The sequence below is a fragment of the Bos indicus x Bos taurus genome, chromosome 26, assembly GCF_003369695.1.
Source record: "Bos indicus x Bos taurus breed Angus x Brahman F1 hybrid chromosome 26, Bos_hybrid_MaternalHap_v2.0, whole genome shotgun sequence".
In the NCBI taxonomy this organism is placed as follows: domain Eukaryota; kingdom Metazoa; phylum Chordata; class Mammalia; order Artiodactyla; family Bovidae; genus Bos; species Bos indicus x Bos taurus.
Window position 1 is genome coordinate 14,789,958 of NC_040101.1, and position 18,053 is coordinate 14,808,010.

At 47.4% G+C, this 18,053-nt stretch overlaps 1 protein-coding gene across 2 annotated transcripts in view; it reads left to right on the forward strand.

Moving 5' to 3' along the window:
- The window catches only part of HSPA12A (heat shock protein family A (Hsp70) member 12A), a 173,163-nt gene that overhangs the window by 76,683 nt on the left and 78,427 nt on the right, over nucleotides 1-18,053 (forward strand). The gene's annotated exons all lie outside the window — the stretch shown is intronic.

An 18,053-nucleotide genomic window follows, 5' to 3' on the forward strand; every position in this document is an offset into this window, starting at 1 on the left:
TCACCATCAGCAACAAAGCTTCTTTATGCATCTACCCCATGCCTAGAGCTATGCCAAAGGTGACCATGATACAGTATTGTCCCTAAGTTGGTGGCAGTTGAGTATGAGGCGCAGATGTACACAAATCACTGAGTGTAAAGAGAGAAATGCCCTAGAAGGGGAAGGCTTGGCTTTGTCTGAGGTGGGGGCAAGGTGAGCGATACCCAGGGAAGAGGGGTGAGGGCCAGCTGAGTTTAAAAGAGGGCTCTGGTGCATCTTTCAGACAGCGTGAATATTTGAGACTATGAGATGCAGAGGATGTAGGAGAAGTGGGGTCAGATCCCGAGGGCCTTATGACCTCTGCTGGTCAGGGGTAAAGAGGAAGTCAAGATTTAAAGATTTAAAATAGAGGCAAGTCATGATCAGATTTGCATTTTGGGAAATAAAAACATTTTGGCAGCAGCATAGAAAATGGATTTCGAGAAAGGGGTTGAGACTAGAGGCAGGAAGCCCATTGACAGAGTTTAATCCCCAGAGAGATGGCAAGGGCCTGACCTGAGGAGGTGCTGCAGGGGCTGAAGAGGAGTGAATGTGGGTGTCTGTGGGGGTCTGGTGACCCCCAACATGGAAAAGTAGAGCGGAGGAAGGGCCAGTTGCCTATGCTGCATCACAAACTTGGAGAAGACATGAGCTTGTGTGTTCAGAGCCCAGCGGCAGTGTCTGGCGTGTAGAGAAGCTCAGTTATATTTGCCTGCCTCTCCCCACTCTTACTTTCTCATATCCATGGCAGTCACCTCCAACATCTCTCCTCCCTTTCCAGATTTGCAAACTTCCTTCTTAGTGTCCATTCTTTTTCTTTTTCCACCTTCACCTTTTAGATTACGGCTGTTTTTTTTTTCCTTTCCTTTTCTTAAAAAAATAATTTATTTATTCATTATTTATTTAGTTTTGGCTGCGCTGGGCCTTCGTTACCGTGTGCAGGTTTTCTCTAGTTGCAGTGGTCGGGGCTACCGTGTGGGCTTCTCACTGCAGTGGCTTCTCTCGTTTCGGAGTATGGGCTCGAGAGTGTGGGCTCAGTAGTTGTGGCGCAGGCTTAGTTGCCCTGCGGCGTGTGGGATCTTAGTTCCTGGACCAGGGATCGAACCTGTGTCCCCTGCATTGGTAGGTGGATTCTTAACCACTGGATCACCAGGGAAGTCCCTTCTTTTTCTTTTTAACTCCAGTGAGATTTATAGTTTTCTTTCCCACATGCATCAGCTTGTCTCTGACTTCTCAAGTTTTGTGTGTGTGTGTATGTGTGTATGTGTGATTTAGCCTTCATCTCATTAATACCATAGAAAATCAACACCAAGTACATACACAGAAGCATCCTTTTAGAAGCAGGGAGAGGGGAAGGCTATACATAATTACAATGTAATATCATTTATCTAGTCATTTTGAGCCATGTTGAGCCCCGTTAGGCGCCCAGCGTTGAGACTTGCTTTTCCACCCATCCTGTCTCTAAGCCACCTATCCCAGTTCTACTGATTCAGTTTTAAAGAGTCATCTATTGATTTAATTCTGACTCTAAAAGAAAAAGATATTATCTGCTGAAAATGTGGGAGATGTATATGAAAAAAAAATCACTCACAATCTTAGCATGTAGAGATCACCAGTAGTAATGTGTCTTTTCTTCCAGTGATTTCAATGCACATGTAGTTATTATAGAGAGAGAAGTAGACTTATATTATTTGTATTTATCTGGATATGTGGATCTGCTAGCATGATCATTCAATCTGTAATCAATGGCATCTGACATTTGTTGGTACTTACTGCGTGCCAGTCACCTGTTCTATGCACGTATATTAACTCATTCAATCTTCATACCATTCCTATAAAGCAGATTATTATCCCTGTTTTAGAGATGTGGAATCTGAAATGTCAAGAAATGCTAAAATCACATTGTAAGATATCCAACCCAGGCCTTTTTTTAAAAAATTTCTGTTTCTTCTAAGGTTTTTCTTTGATGTGGAACATTTGTAAAGTCTCTGTTGAATTTGTTACAATATTGTTTTCATTTTATGTTTTATTTTTTTGGCCAAGAGGTATGTGGGAATTTAGCTCCCTGACCAGGGATTGACCCTGCATGCCCTGCACTAGAAGGCAAAGTCTTAATCATTGGATCACTAGGGAGGGCCCCAAGCGTCTGCTTTAACCTGTGACCTCCATTAGCTGCTATTCTTTCTTCCTAGTTTCAGCCTAAAAAACATTCTGTCTCTTAACATGACTGTATTTGTACAGCTTCATCCAGCATGTGTGGACTTGCTGAGTCTCATTCTGGAGTCACCCTGTGCTATTGAAGAGATGGGGTGTTTGGAGGGAAGTCAGGTGACCCCAGGGAGAGGAGCCTGGCTGTCCACACACGTGCGCTCAGCATGGACCTAAGTGAGCAGTTTCCTGTCTGGGGCCTGATTCTCTCCCCATCACTCAGAACCCGGAAGGGTCAGCCCTTCTCCCGGGGGACTTCTCCTCCCAGGGAGGTTCCAGCTACTAATCCAGCTCAGGAACAAGGCGTAATCCAGGACACCAAGGCATCTGTTCACAAGGGGAGCCCAAGGAGTCCTGCGGACCTCCTTCCATTGGCTGATCAGCCCCCTCTGTGCCTGAGTGAATCAGAGAGTGACAAGGACTGCTTGGTTATCAGCCTGAGCACTGTCGGGGTCCCAGGTCTTAAACTTAGCCTAGAACAAGTTATTGCATTTTTCTTGTGTCTCAGTGTACTCATTTGTAATAAGATAATATGGGTATCTTCCTCTGGGGTTGCTGGGAGAGTAAGTGAATTAAACATAACTCACAATAGCCCTCATAGTCCATATAGCCCACAATAATCCACATAACCCCCAATAATAATAATAATATCGAGAGTCTAGAACCAAGCCTGGAAGCTCATTCATAAGCACTCAGTAAATATTCAGTTCAGTTCAGTTCAGTCTCTCAGTCATGTCCAATTCTTTGCAACCGCATGAATCGTAGCACGCCAGGCCTCCCTGTCCATCACCAACTCCCGGAGTTCACTTAGCTTGATATTAGCATAACTTTATATGCAGAATATCCCAGCCTATATTCATCGGAAATTGCATTTTCTTGTCTGTCTACTTGTAGACACTGTGATTCCTCCAGGGCAGGGACCAGATTTTCCCACTGCTGTGTGGATCTTCAAGGCCTGGTACATACTAGGCCTTCAACATATGCTTGTTTCATTGCACAAATGGGTGAATGAATGAGTGAATGAACTCCCAACATATAAATCTATGAACACTTGAAAATGATTAGCAAAGTCTGAGCATTTAGCAGATTGTCGATGGGGCATGCGACTCAGAACGGGCTGAGAGGTGGCCACAAGCTTGGGCCAGGGGAGAGTAACCCCCACCCTGCATGGCCCTTGCTTGGGGCCTCCAGTACCAAGGCCAGCGAGCTCGGGGAAGGGCAGCGTTCTGAGCTCACTCCTGGGGCCTCAGAGGGCCTTTTGTGCAGACTGACATTTCGTGTCCAAATGTGGAATTCCTTGGCCCCAGCACAAGGTTGAATGTGTTGGCTCTAATGAAGTATTTGCTGGAGCTCTTTTGCTGTCTGAACTTACACACCCTCCGATCAGCTTGTTTTGAGAACTGCAGTTTCAAGAAACAGCAACGCTATTTAGGAACCAAATCAAATGCGGAGGGTTGGAGCAGTGATGGAGCCAGGGTGTGGTTCCTCGCCCCGCCCAGGAAGGGAGGGCTGTCTCAGGGCAGAATTTAGAGAAAGAGGGAGATAGAAAAGAAGGATAAAGCCAAAAAGGAAATCTGAAAAGGACCAACGCCTCCCTCACTACGCATTCACTTAATACAAGTGTTTGATTTTTCTGCATGCCAGGATCTGTTTTCACGCGTGATTGTAGTGGTTATGATCATGCTTCTGCTCTTTTTCATTTCATATTATATTGTGACATTATCCCACGTTGCTACACCTTAATATTTATATTTGTAATCTTATTCAATTGTACTCCTTTAATTTAAAAATACACAGATAAATATGGGTTTTCCAGGTGGTTCAGTGATTAAGAATCCACCTGCCAATGCAGGAGCCTCAGGAGATGCATATTGGATCCCTAGGTTGGGAAGATCCCACAGAGGAGGAAATGGCAACCTGCTCAAGTACTCTTGTCTGGAAAATCCTACAAAACAGAGGAGACTGGCGGGCTACAGTCCAAAGGGTTCCAAAGAGTCGGACACGACTGAGCGACTGAGCATGGATAAATGTAGTTATTTTCTTTTGATGTAGAATACATTTCTATGAATTTTAATTGACTGAAGTGTTTTTAATGTTACCATAATAATTTTCTAAATTGTGAACCTACTAGGTGTACGATGGTACTAGGTATGTATGTTTGTATGAAAGTATAGATTTTAACATAATCTCATCATTATCAGATATATATATATATTATTGATTCATAGTTTTATAATTTACACCATGTTTATTAAGTGTTTAACCAAATTCATGCATGCATGCTAAGTCGTTCAGTTGTGTCTGATTCTTCGTGACCCCTTGGACTGCAGCCTGCCAGGCTCTCTGTCCATGGGATTCTCCAGGCAAGAACACTAGAGTGGGTTGCTGTGCCCTCCTCCAGGGGATCTTCCCTACCCAGGGATTGAACTGGCGTCTCTTATGTCTCCTACACTGGCAGTAGCGTTCTTTACCATTAGCACCACCTGGGAAGCCCTTAACCATATACATACATGTATAAATTACTGATGAGATTGATAACTTTTCATGTGTTTAGCTGTTTGCTTTCTCCTTGGGGATATTTCTTGGTGATCTTTGCATATTTAGTTCTCGGACTTTAATAATCATACACACTGACTCTCCTATTAGATCACATGTAGTGCCAACTATTTCCTCATCTTTCTTCCTTCTAACCTCACTTTGTTTTGTTTCTGAAAAACAGAAACAATTTTTTAGGTTCAATGTTTTGGTTTTTTCCTTTTTCTTTAACTTCTTCTCTTGCTCTGAACATAGAAGCTTATCAGGACACAAGACAAAGTGGAAAATGAAGAAAATGACAGACTTTTTAGAAGGTAAAGTAGACAATACCTTCTTACTTTTCCTCAGACCTTAGCACTTTCCATCCTCAGGGAGAGTCAGGGATTCAGGACAGTAGGTTTCCTCCTCACTTTGTGGGTGAAGACTGCCCAGGGGCAGACTTGTTACGGGAGGAGCCAACTTCCTTCTCTGCCTTCTGTCTCCTGCCAGCTTGGGAGGGCCTTCGGTGGGACGGTTTTAAGCCCTGGCTCTGTAGCCAGTGGGGACTGAATGGCATGTAGCTGACCCGTGTAGGGGTGTGGCAGGAAGAGGCTCACCTGTGGACTCGCCACGTTGCCCAGGAAGGCTGTTCCAGTCCTGTGCATGAGGCCAGCTGTCTTGTGAAGGTGAAATGAAATGTCACAAGTCAAATGGTTGGCTTGGTGCCCAGCATAAAATAAGCAAACACAAAAAGGAACTGATGATGAAACTGTGTTATAGTCATTCTTTACCATGGAACATCCATTCTCTATCACTGAACACTTAGTATGTGGCAGCCTCTGCAGGTGACACAGTGCTAAAGAATTCGCCTGCCGATGCAGGAGGTGCAGGAGTCCCAGGTTCCATCCCCGGGTCGGGAAGATCCCCTGGAGGGGGAAATGGCAATCCACTGCAGTATTCCTGCCTGGAAAATTCCATGGACATGGACATACATTCTGCCATGGTAGGCGGGCTACAGTCCATGGGGTTGCAAAGAGTCAGACACAACCGAGCAAACACACGCACACACACACACACACACACACACACACACAGACCCTGGGCCAAGCACTCTACACACATTGCCTCGTTTAATCTTCTCAGAAGCATGAGACAGTGGATGCAGTCATTATTCCCATTTCACAGATGATGAAAGTAAGGCTTCGAGCAACTAAGGTCACAAAAGTGGCAAAACTGGGATTCCACTCCAGGTCTGTGGCAGGCAGGATGAGATAGAAGTGATGATTTTTATGTGCTGTACAAATGGGGAGACTGGATACCAGAGAGCTTGGTGACCTGCCCAAAGCCACATGGGAAATATGTGCAGCCCCTGGTTCTTGGAGCTGGGGCTCTGGAGACCATGTCTGGTGCTGTCTCACTGCTAACATAGTGATGACCTCTGCTGGCAAAGTGCATACCGTGTGTCTGGTGTTCTGGAGTCTTCTTGGTCCTTATCAACCTAGGAGGAGATCCTGGAGAGGGGCTGGATGGGACCCAGGATGGCCTGAGTCTGAGGTTTTGGCTCTGGACACTCAGGCCTGCTGGTCATAGGTTTGCTTGTGGATTCGCGGATGTGGGCCAGCGCTGGGCTGGGAAACATCACGGCGTCCTTGTCCTTGCTCCACTGACCACCAGATTGTTCTTCTCACAAGTGGTTGACATCCTTGGCCAGCTGAGTAGGGAAGGCTGAGAACTTTTTTTTTTTAATTTTCCAAATCTGCAGACTTTCTGAGGAGAGGCTGATTTTAAAAAAATCCTACTGGGAACTGTGTATACTATTTTAGAAAGATGCCTCATTCAGGCAAGGTGGGACTCATGACCGGGAACTGGTTGCAAGTAAAAGCCAATTGTAATGGCCAACATTGATGGAAAGCTTCCTTTGCTGAAGAAACTGGATTCAGTATGATGTAATGTATGCTCCAGTGGCTCCAGAGTATGTGGTTTTGTCAACCCTCCTTTACAAGTTGCTTAGAGAGGATAGGTGACTTACCCAAGGCCACGCGGCTAGGAAAGGATGGAGCTGGAATTCAAACCAGTGCATGTGGGCGTGCTCAGTCATGTCTGACTCTTTGCGACCCTTTGGACTGTAGCCTGCCAGACTCCTCTGTCCAAGGAATTAATCCAGCTCCCAAATCCACACCCCTTAACCACTCTGCTCTCTGCCCACTGCCTTCCAGAGCCTTACTCCCTGATGAGGGAGACAGAGGGTAGGTGAGGCCCAGAGCATATTCCTGATAAATTTTGCATGCCTGCGTACCAGTCAAGCTCTGCTTGAATTTTGGTTATGTTTCTGTTTCTGTCCTGCCCACTGATACTAGGAGCTCTTAGAGGGCTGGGTCCATGTCTGGCTGGACTTTGTGTCCTAGCACATGAGGGGTCTGCATGTGTCTGATGGAACTAGAGAATGGATGGGAAAGAAGGCAGGAAAAGATAAATGGATAGCCAGGTGTCTTTGCTGATTGGCAGTGGGATGTTTTTGGAAATGGTGAGATTTTAATGCAAACTTTAAAAGAAAGAGGGGATGGACCCATTTCCTTGACTTGTTTTAGAGCATATACTTTACTGCCAAGCACTGCTAGTCAGTTCTGGGTGACTCCTGGCTCTGTCCCTTCTAGCTCCGAGACTTTTGGCACGTGACTTGACTTTCCTTAATGTCCCCATCTGTAAATAGAGGCTGATATTAATTTATACTTCTTAGCGAGAGGGCTGAGAACATTAAATGAACATGTTTATATAAAACTGTAAATGACAGCTACTGTGATTTCTTCCTGGGAGAGTCAATTTCATTCAAAGAGCTCAATTTTAGAAATTAAGTAATTCAGGTGAAAGGTACTTGGGGGTTCATTATAACAGTCTCTCTACTTGTGTTGATGCTTGAAATAAGACATTTTAAAAACAAGTAATAGAAATTTGAGATTTTAGTTTTGTTTAGAAAACAAATGCAGATGTATTGTTGAATAGAATGCAAAGTATACAGGCAGTTTTAAAATAAAACACAAAAATAAAGGAACGGCTTAAAGCAGCTCCTTAGAATTATGATCTCAGTGAAGGATACTCCTGATCTCACCAGGCCATCAGTTTCTTCATGTTAAAAATGTTGAGAATAGTGATGCCTCCTTCCGAGTGCTTTATGATTCAAGCAAGATGTGAGGGTGCTTTGTAAACTATAATTCTGCCTTCCACATTCGACGATTTGTTCATTCATTCAGCATGTTTCTTGAGGCTCTGCTAGGTGCCAGGTGCCAGACAAGGTGTGGGGACACAGCCCTGCTCAACTTTCCATGGGATTCAGGATAGACCCTGGCATTCTACTGAGCTCAGCCTGTTCAGGTACAAATTCTGACTCTGCTGCTTACCCCTGGGTAACAGGGTGGGCTTCAGTTTCCTTGTCTGTAAAATGGGGACAATCATAGTGTAGTTCCTTCTTCTGTATTACGATGAAGTTTGAATGGGGCTGTAGAAGTAAAATGCCTAGCCGGGTCTAGCACAGAGCAAGTGCTTAATAAAAATTTATTATTACTACAGCCCACAGTGAGATTATAGCCTAGTGGAGCAGGCTCATAATAAACAAATATAAATGGCTTTAAAGTATACGTGTGCTGGGGAGAAATGGTCTGGAGTGATAAGACATGGAGCAACAGGTGAGGCCAAGGAGGGCCGCTCCAAGGAGCTGACCTTTAAAGCGAGTCAGTCGGATGTAAAACAGGGCAGAGAGGGGGACAGAGGTAAGCAGAAGGTGAAGCAGGAAGATGGATTTGCTGTAGGGTCACAGAAAGCTGGGCAGGTTGTGACCTGATCAGAAATCCCAGGGACATCCTAGACGTTGTGGGTCTGCATGTTTTTTTCCCTCCATTTTTCAGCACCTGAAACGAGTGTGTTATTTTGACTAAATCAGGATATTATGCCAGTTTTCCAGCACTTGGAAGTCAAGCGTCTTGAGAAAGAGGCTTCTTGTTCTAATTGTCACACATGTGTCCTCTGGGCTTAGAGGCCCAGGAAAGGGAGAATGGGACAGGGCTGTGACCAGGATGAGGCTGGCAGGGTAAGTGAGGCCATATCTGCAGGGCCTCATAGACCTGGGAAACAGGTTTGGGTTTGACCCTAATTCCAATGGGAAGTCCTTTGGCGGGGGGATATGGCCAGACGAGAAGTGGATCTCTACAAACTTCCCAGCCATCTGTCAGACGGCTTCAGGAAGGTGAACTGAAGGGAGCACAGGAGTAGCGCTGGATGGCTGGGGGACCAAGCTGATGAGAGAAGAGAGGGGTGGTCTGTGCCAGTGTGCGGATGCTGGCCGTGCAGAGAAGTGACGCTCATCGCTCACTTGTTAACCAGGAAAATGGCCAAGGGAAAGTAAAAACCAAAGGGAGATGTGGAGAAGAAGGCGGGGCTTAGGACAGTTGATAGCCACAGGCTATTTCTTTGTGAGCCCCCAAAGTCCTCAAGCACCCCCCACTTCTCCATCTCCTCACTCAAGGTGCCTGTGCTCAGTTCCCACTTGGCCTGGAGCTTTGTCCAGATTGAAATTCCATCTCAAGCATATGGATCTGGAATTCTCCAATGAAAGGAGTGGGGATGAACAAATCTCAGAGGCTGGGACTAGAGGGAGGTGCAGGTGGAAGGGCCAGCATTGGAGCAATGGCTTCACTTGTGTTAGCCCCAGCTGCTGCCAGGAGATGGTGGTGGTTGGGGGTGGCATGTTGGCTCTGAGCCAGGCACTGTTTGAGTCCCCAACTGCACTGTCTCCAACAATCTTCCTGCCATGTGAGGTGCCATCACTGTCTACATTTTACAGGGAGAGGTAGGGGCTCTGAGAAGGTCTGAAACTTTCCCAGGGTCACCCACGCTTGTCTGATGCCAGAGCCCTCACCAGCCAGTGATGTCACAAGCTGCTTCCCGGACAAGGCAGCCTCCTCCGCACGGCCCACTTGTAGAAGAGCTGCCGTTTTGTTTCGTTGCTAAGCAGCAGAGGCTTTGGAGTTTGGCTGTCAACCTGACATCTAGGGGACCTTGGCTGAGCTTCAAGGTGCTGAGACCCTGAAGCTGCATGAGGGTAGGGGTGTGGGTGAATATTTGGGCATGGTTCTGGGGAGAAGAGCTACAACTCTCAGTTTCCTGAAAGGGTTTTGTGGAACCCTTTCACCCAAATAAAGATAAGAGACTCACTGGCCTAGAGTATACATTTTGGCTGTTGTGTTTCCTCCAGGCTTAGAACAGTGCCTGGTACATAGTAAAACCTCAGTCAATATCTATGAAATGAGAAACTGAAGGCCTATGGCTTTCAGAGGGCCTCCCTGGTGGCTTAAAAGGTAAAGAATCCACCTGCAATGCAGGAGACCCCAGTTCAATCCTTGGGTTGGGAAGATCCCCTGGAGAAGGGGATGGCTACCCACTCCAGTATTCTTATTTGGAGAATTCCATGGAGAGAGAAGGCTGGTGGGCCTCAGTCCATGGGGTCTCAAAGAGTTGGACACGATTGAGTGACTTAACACTTTCACAGCTTTGAGAAATGAAGGATATCTTCTCATGGGTTATTGGGAAAGACTTAAAAGCCCCCTAATGTAACCTCCCTGCTTTACTAGTGAGAAAATCAAGGCTCAGAAATAAGATCCCACCAGGCTGAGCTCAGGGACTTGGGGACCCAAAGATGAATCTCTTTTCTTCTCAGCCCAGTGCTTCTTACATCTCTTTTCCAGGCAAATACTGTGATGACAAGTCTGCCACCAGGAAGAAAATGCATGATTGCACAGACCCAGAGGGCACATCAGCCTGTCTCTATCCAGTGCAAATGCTCCTGGGATGGACTTGAACCATCTGGATAGACTGCTGCTGAATCGTGGGTGACCAGGCAGCACCATGATTAGGGGAGACTTGGTTATTCAAGGGCTCTTCCTGGCCTTTGAGGCTGTAGGTGGCTGGATCCGCTCAGATTTATCTTTGCACTGTGTGGAATGCTCTCTGCCCGTTACAGGATTCTAGAAAGTTAGAGAGGCAGGATCCTTGGGGTCAAGATACCGAAGCATGGATATCATTGTCTACACTGACAGACACTGTTAATCATTACTGAACTCCTTTGCACAGAGCTAGAAAGGGCCTCGGTTCCTCTACCACAGTTCCAGTCAGTCATGACCAATCAATCACAGAGTGAGCTGTCTCCTGCTGGGCCTTTTAAAAATTTATTTATTTATTTGGATGCACCGAGTCTCAGTTGGGGCATGCAGGATCTTTTATTTGCAGCATGTAAACTCTTATTTGTGGCATGTGGGATCTAGTTCCCTTACCAGGGATTGAACCCAGGGCCCCTGCATTGGAAGTGCAGTGATTAGCCACTGGACTAACAGGGAAGTCCCTGGGCCCTTGTAGAGGGGAAACTGGGGTGGGGTGGTGGGGTTGGGGTGGCAATTGAGCTGAGCTTGGAGGCAGGGGGCTGGAGTCTGGCCCCAACTCTGTCTCTAATTATGTGACTTTGAACCAGAGATTTAGTGTCTCAGAGCCCCAGTTTCCATTCCATTGTTGATTTATTTGACCATTTATTTATTTCTCCAACAACTATTTATTGTACACCTACTGTGAGACAGGCACTAGACTGTGAGCCAGAGAAGATAAAAGAAGTAGTTTTTCTCTGTAACAGGAAACCTTCTGGCCCTAATAGTCTATATTTCCTTGCAACTCTTGTGAAAGCTCTCCTGGCCATGCCATCATTTCAGTTTCCCTTCCCTGAGCCGTGTTTCACTGTGCAATGTCCCCCTTGGGATGTGTCTTCCCAAATGTTCCATTTCATTATGAACCAGGAGCTTGCAGAACCAGGATTTGAGCGACGGTTCTGAGAATGTTGCTGAGAGAGTAACCACAGACATTCGTTCTCCTGTTTAAAATACTTACCCAAAATATTTGGATAACCCTTCATTACCTGAGCTGGCATTTCTAAAGTTTACATTGCAGGTTTGAGTGACTGTAATATCTTGAGAGATCATTTCCTCTGGCCCTTGAATTTCTCTCCTGCAAGAGTCATGCAGCAGCCCACGCTGTATACGTGAAGTGTGTTTTGGAATGTTAATGGAGGTACTGATTCACACCAGATGGGATGGAAATCCAAGGGAAAAGGATGTATAAACGGTACATGGTGATTCGGCTATGAGGCTGGATTTTTAAAATGTACTAAAGGTCAGAGGTCAAGAACCTGACACATGTCCAGGCTTTCCCCGTGGGTTTCTATGTTGCCTTAGCTCATCTGACTCTTGCTCTTGTTATAAAGGAGTCACTTTTAGGATATTTAGCTTATAGACAAAATTCTGGTGGCATATCATAAAATCCAGAGCAGCCTTTTACTGGAAACTTCCCACATAAAAGCTCAGATTTGGATGAGTGTCAGTGTTTCTCAAATTTAAAAAAAATTTTTTTCAGATAAACATTAAAAAAAAAAACAAAAAAAAGCCACTCACCCTCGAATCTTCTGTGTGTCTTTGCCAGCCAAGAAAATTTTGCTTAGATCCATTCTATAATTTATGATACACAAAGAAGAGGCATTTTTGTGGTTCAGATTTGCAGATTAAATAATAAGAATTCCTATTTACTGCAACAGATGTAGCCCAGCCCTATGCTGAGAGTTTTACATACATTATCTCCCATAATTATCCTACTGATGATTATCAGCATTTTTACAGATGAAGAAACAGACTTAGGGAGGTGTGTCCCCAGGTCACCTGAAGTGGGCAGGGAGAGGCTCAGCCCAGATTTGGACCCTGGTCTGGCTGATGCCCATGAACCATGCTCTTCTCCACTCTGCTTCCTCCAGTTGTACATCCTCTGTCCTGGGTCCCCATGAGCCCACAGGACCAGCACCCTCCGTGGTGGGGTCCATCAGCAAATGTTTTGCAGTCTTGTCTCAGCTGGGGGGGCCTGGAGGACTCAGCCACCACCGTCCACCACCCAACAGTGGTGGTACCACACACACCTGTCATGTGTCAACCCCTTTTCACAGTGGGCAGTGGGTGCAGTTGACAGACAGTGTATCCTGACTGCTCGGTGGAGTGGTTAGCTAGGTGGGCCACTGGGCTCCAGCTCCTACTTGCATGAATTAATATTAAAGGAGGGAGGGTATGTCTTTGTTTGGGTCAAAGAACAAAGAAGGAGGCTATGGGTGGGAGATGTCTGTGGGTTGTTGAGTGAAAAGGATCTTGGAAAGGATGAGAAAGGTGAGGGCCTGATGTTAAGGAGGCTGTTTTTCTTCCAGATTCAACTGTCTTGAAGTGTCTGTTCCAGGCACTATGCCAGAGTCTGGGGGATACAAGGCCTATCCCCAGTGGTAGGCATGACCCACCTACCCTTGGGTTGCTGCAGCTGGAGGTGGAAATGGGCAGCCTGAAGTTGGAAAAACCTGAATTCTCCTCTCAGAGTTATAGTCTCAGCTCAGGAGCTTCTTAACAAGGTGGGCTTTCTGGGCCTCAGTTTTGTCATCTATATAATGTCTTAATAATACTGAACCCTGAGTTGTGGTAAGTGCTAGGATAGGAAGTCTTGGGGATTCAGGTGCAGAGTACAGGGGAGGGCCTTATGCTGTCTTGGAGGGCTTTCTGGAAGAAGTGATATCTAAGCTGAGACCTGGAGGAGAAGAGGGGTTTACCTAGCAAAATGAGTGGAGAATGGGCTCCTAGTGGAGACACTGGCTTTTTGGAAACCTGAGGACAGATCCGTGTGGCAGGAGTGACTGGCATGAGGGCGCTGGAAGGCGGTGACTTGGCACTGGCCAGGGTCTCTTTTTGGACTCAAGGGTCCAACTGAGACCTGAAATTGATATTGGTAGAATGGGGGCATCGTCACTGCCCCAGTGGCCCAGAGGGCATAGAATTAATCATATGGAGGCTGCTGTGGGAGGGGAGCTGGATGGGACTTGCTGCCAGGTTGTTATTGTTTAGTCACTAAGTTGTGTCTGACTCGTTGCAACCCCATGAACTGCAGCACACCAGGCTTCCCTGCCCTTCACTATCTCCCAGAATTTGCTCAAACTCATGTTCATTGAGTCACTGATGCCATCCCATCATCATCCTCTGTCCCTCCTTATCCTCCTGCCCTCAGTCTTTCCCAGCATCAGGGTCTTTTCCAATGAGTCAGCTCTTTGCATCAGGTGACCAGAGTATTGGAGCATCAGCTTCAGCATCAGTTCTTCCAGTGAATATTCAGGGTTGATTTCCTTTAGGATGGACTGGTTTGACCTCCTTGCAGTCCAAGGGACTCCATGCAGCCAAGTAACCTCTCATAGATCTGGACATTCTCTGAAATGTCTGGGAAAGCCCCCAGGAGTCAGTGTAACATCCCAAAGGAGGGCTTGGTCCTTCCAGCCAGGCGAAGGCCTGGTGTATTCTGATTTCACTAACTGAGTCAGTCCATCCACCGTTGAGCATTTATTGAGTGCTCGCCATGCCAGGCACTGCTCTGGGCACTAGAATACAGAGGTGAGCACCTCGGTCCAACATCCTGTCTTCATGGAGCTTCCTTCCCTCCTCATTGGGAGGAGGCAGCTGCTTACACGGAATGGCCTGGGAAGGTGGCAGTTCCCAAAGTCAGTGAGGGAGCAGGGCCCATGACTCTCTTGGGGAATGTGACCAAGGAGAGCAGAGGCCCCGAGAGGGGGCCAGATTTGGGGTGTTCAGATGGGTGGGGTGTGTGTTTTGGTTTGAAGGAGGGGAGAGCTGAAGGAGTGAGAGTCAAGAGGTGTTGGAAGGTCAGTTCCTGTCGGCTCTAGTGGCAACAGAAGGGTAATGGCTCTCTTTCTGGCAGCTGTTGGGGAAGAGACCATGGGCATCAAGGGAGAGCAGAGGGGGACCTTCCTGATGTCCAGTGGCAAGAGATGGACCTGGTGGTCCAGTGGTTAAGACTTCACCTTCCAATGCAGGGGGTGTGTGTTCCATCCCTGGCTGGGGAGAGAAGAGCCCACATGCCTCATGGCCAAAGCAACCAAAACATATGGCAGAAGCAGTGTTATAACAAGTTCAATAAAGACTTAAAATGGTTCACATAAAAAAAAAAAAAGCCAGACTTGGTCTTGAATCCAGCTCTTCTGCTCATGGCCGGAGGAAGCCGAGCAGATGCCTCAGCCTTTGTATGCTTCCATATCCTGGAAAATGGCGAGGGCCACCTCCACGATTAGGTGAGACCAAGCCCAGCTTGGTCTTGTGTGAGTGTGCTCACCAGGGCGATTCCTAATTACCTTGATGATTATTAAAGCCACGAGAGGGCAAGCCCAAGGCAGCGTGTGCCTTGCCTTTCACGCTCCCTGAAAATCAAACAGTCTGCTCTGTGCCCACAGCGCGGGCCTGCGTGTCATCGGCCATCTTCCTCACTTGCTTTGCTGTCACTGCAGCTGGGGGTCAGCAGAGAGGGCAGATGATGCCCAAGGTCTTTCCACAGCAGGTGGCAGGAGGCTGGGGGCTGGGGGCTGCCCACTGCTTCTGACAGCTCATTGTCTCAGCGAGCAAGCTGCTTTGATAAGGAGAGGGTTCTCTCTGGATTCAGACAGGCTGCTCATTGGAAAAGACCCTGATGCTGGGAAAGATTAAAGGCAGGAGGAGAAGGAGGTGATAGAGGATGAGATGGTTGGATGGCATCACTGACTTAAAGGGCATGGGTTTGAGCAAACTCTAGGAGATAGTGAAGGACAGGGAAGCCTGGTGTGCTGCAGGTCCTGGGGTCACAAAGAGTCAGACACAACTTAGTGACTGAACAACAACAAAATCCCAGCATAAGAGAGGCAGGGGTGAATGGGAGAGATTGAAAGAAGTCACAGGAGAAAAATGGACCTGGAGAGGTGAGCAGGGCAAACTGGATTCCTAAAGAATGGACTGAGGAGGCAGAACAGGACCTAGGGGTCCGACCAGTGAGGGGGCCCTGCAGGCCCATAGACAGTGAGAAATGATGGGTCCTGGACTAGGAGTTGGCTGTGAGGACAAAAAGGAGATTTCCAAGGTCAACCAGGCAACACTTGACTTGGAGACTGAACAAACTTGGATGGACACAGAGGGAGCCGTGAAAACTGATGCCCAGGTGTGTGGCTTGGCAACTGGTGGGTGGTGCTGCCTTTACTGAGCCCCAGCACCCAGGAGGGAGGGCAGCAGAGGATGAGTTGGGCTTTGGTTGAGTGGGAAGGGCCTGGAGGCACCCTGGGGAGACTCTCAGGAGATCTGGAACCCTGGAGGAAGGTACAGCCCTGGGTATGAAGGTGAGAGTCTGGAGATAAATGGAGGCGCATCCTGAGTGCTGAACCGCATGGGCAGCAGACAGTGTCAGACTCTCTGCAACCCCATGGACTGTAGCCCACCAGGCTCCTCTGTCCATGGGATTTCCCAGACAAGAATACTGGAGTGGGTTGCCATTTCCTTCTCCAGGGGACCTTCCTGACTGAGAGATCAAATCTGAGTCTCCTGCATTGCAGGCAGATTCTTTACCACTGAGCAACTGAGGAAGCCAAGCAGACAGTGTAGAGGGAGGAGAAAAAAGAGAGGTGTGTGTATGTAGAATACCATGGGAGCCTGGGGATGGGGGCAATGTCCTAGCTTTCCTTGGACTGATGGCTTTGGACTGGGACCTTGAAGGATGTGTGGATATGTGCAGGTGGAGGAGGAAAGTGAGCGGGGTGCCAAACGTGGAGATAGAGGCAGCTTGTGGCCATGGCTGAGGAAGACTGGTGGAGGAAAGTCTTTTGGGAAAGAGACTACTGAAGAGGAAGTTTGGGCTCCCTATGGTGAAAGGTGTTGAATGTCTTTCTCAAGAGTTAGGGTTTTTTTTCCTATAGAAGAGGGGAGCCCAGCATGGTTTGAGCACAAGAGAAACTCAGTCAGAACCGTGTTTAATAGCTCTTTCTGGCATCACTGCCCAGGCATGTGTCCATGTGACACTGATGCTCAGTGGACAGAGGGCTGGGGGCTGCCCTTGCCCTCTCATGTTCTAACTTAAGGAGCCTCAGCCTGGCCATCTTTGCGAAATGGGGACATATGAGCAGATCAGGAAGGCAGCTGTAGGGTTGATGCAGGGCCAGTGGCAGCCCTTCTGCTCTTCGTCCTAAGCCTGGTTGTCCAGGTTATCACCCTAAAAGCTGCTTCAACCCTTCCTCTCACCCACGTTTGAGTGCTACATACTTCTGGCCTCCAGATCATCTCTTGGGTCTGCCTCTGAGCTGGTGGGACATTGTCTTAACAAGCAAGCAGCCTTGGTAGGGAGAGGATTCTCTAGGGGAAGACACTGTTCTCTACTCTGGGAGCCCCCTTCCATATGCTTCTACTGCCCACTGCCCTGCCCAACTGGCCTTTGTCCACTTTTTAAAAAGCCTCTGACTTAATAATATCTAATACTTATTGGACTGCTTATCATGCGCCAGACTCCAAGTGAAACATATTAAATGCATCATCTCATCTAGTCCTCTTCAGTCTTAAGGAATTGGCTTCTCTGGTTGTACCCATTTCACAGATAAAAATACTGAGGCTCTGAGAGGTTAACTAACTTTCCTGTGGTTTCATACACAGCCAGAGACTATACATTTGGGATTTTTTAAAATTTATTGGCTGCACTGGGTCTTCATTGTTGCACAGGCTCTAGCTTCTCATTGCTGTGGCTTGTCTCGTTGCAGAGCACAGGTTCTAGGGTTTGCGGGTTCAATAGTTGTGGCACACAGGCTAAGTTGCCTCCTGACGTGGGGGATCTTCCTGGACCAGGGGTTGAATCTGTATCTCTTGCATTGGCAGGTGGATTCCCAACCACTGGACCACTAAGGAAGCCTGAGATTTTTAATGTACACAGATAGATAATAAGTTCATCCTTTTAACTCATCACGCTACCATTACTTTCTAAGCAGACCCTGGTCTCCAGGCTCTCCCTGTAGACCTCTGCCTACCCCATCCTCCCTCAGTCGAATGCATGTGACTAAAGGCTAAGTGCCCTTTGGGAGCTGTGGCCCATCTCAGAGCAGAGAAGCTGGTGGTTTTGACCTGGGTGGGATTCCAGCCTGGGCAGTTACTTGCTATGTGTGTTCTTGGAATCATCATTTAACACCTTCAAATCTGTTTCCTTATCTGCAAAATGGGGATCTCTAGTCCCGACCTCTCAGTTTTCCAGAGAAAATGAGATAAGGCTCTTAAGGGTTTAGCATAGTGTCAGGCACTAGGGGAAGGATCCAGTAACTGTGATCATTAGAATCTTATCCTAGCCTCGTTGCCTCTTTGCATAGCGGACTCAAAAGCCACCTGGCCAGGATCAAACAGGTGCGGGTGGCGCGTGTGTGGAGC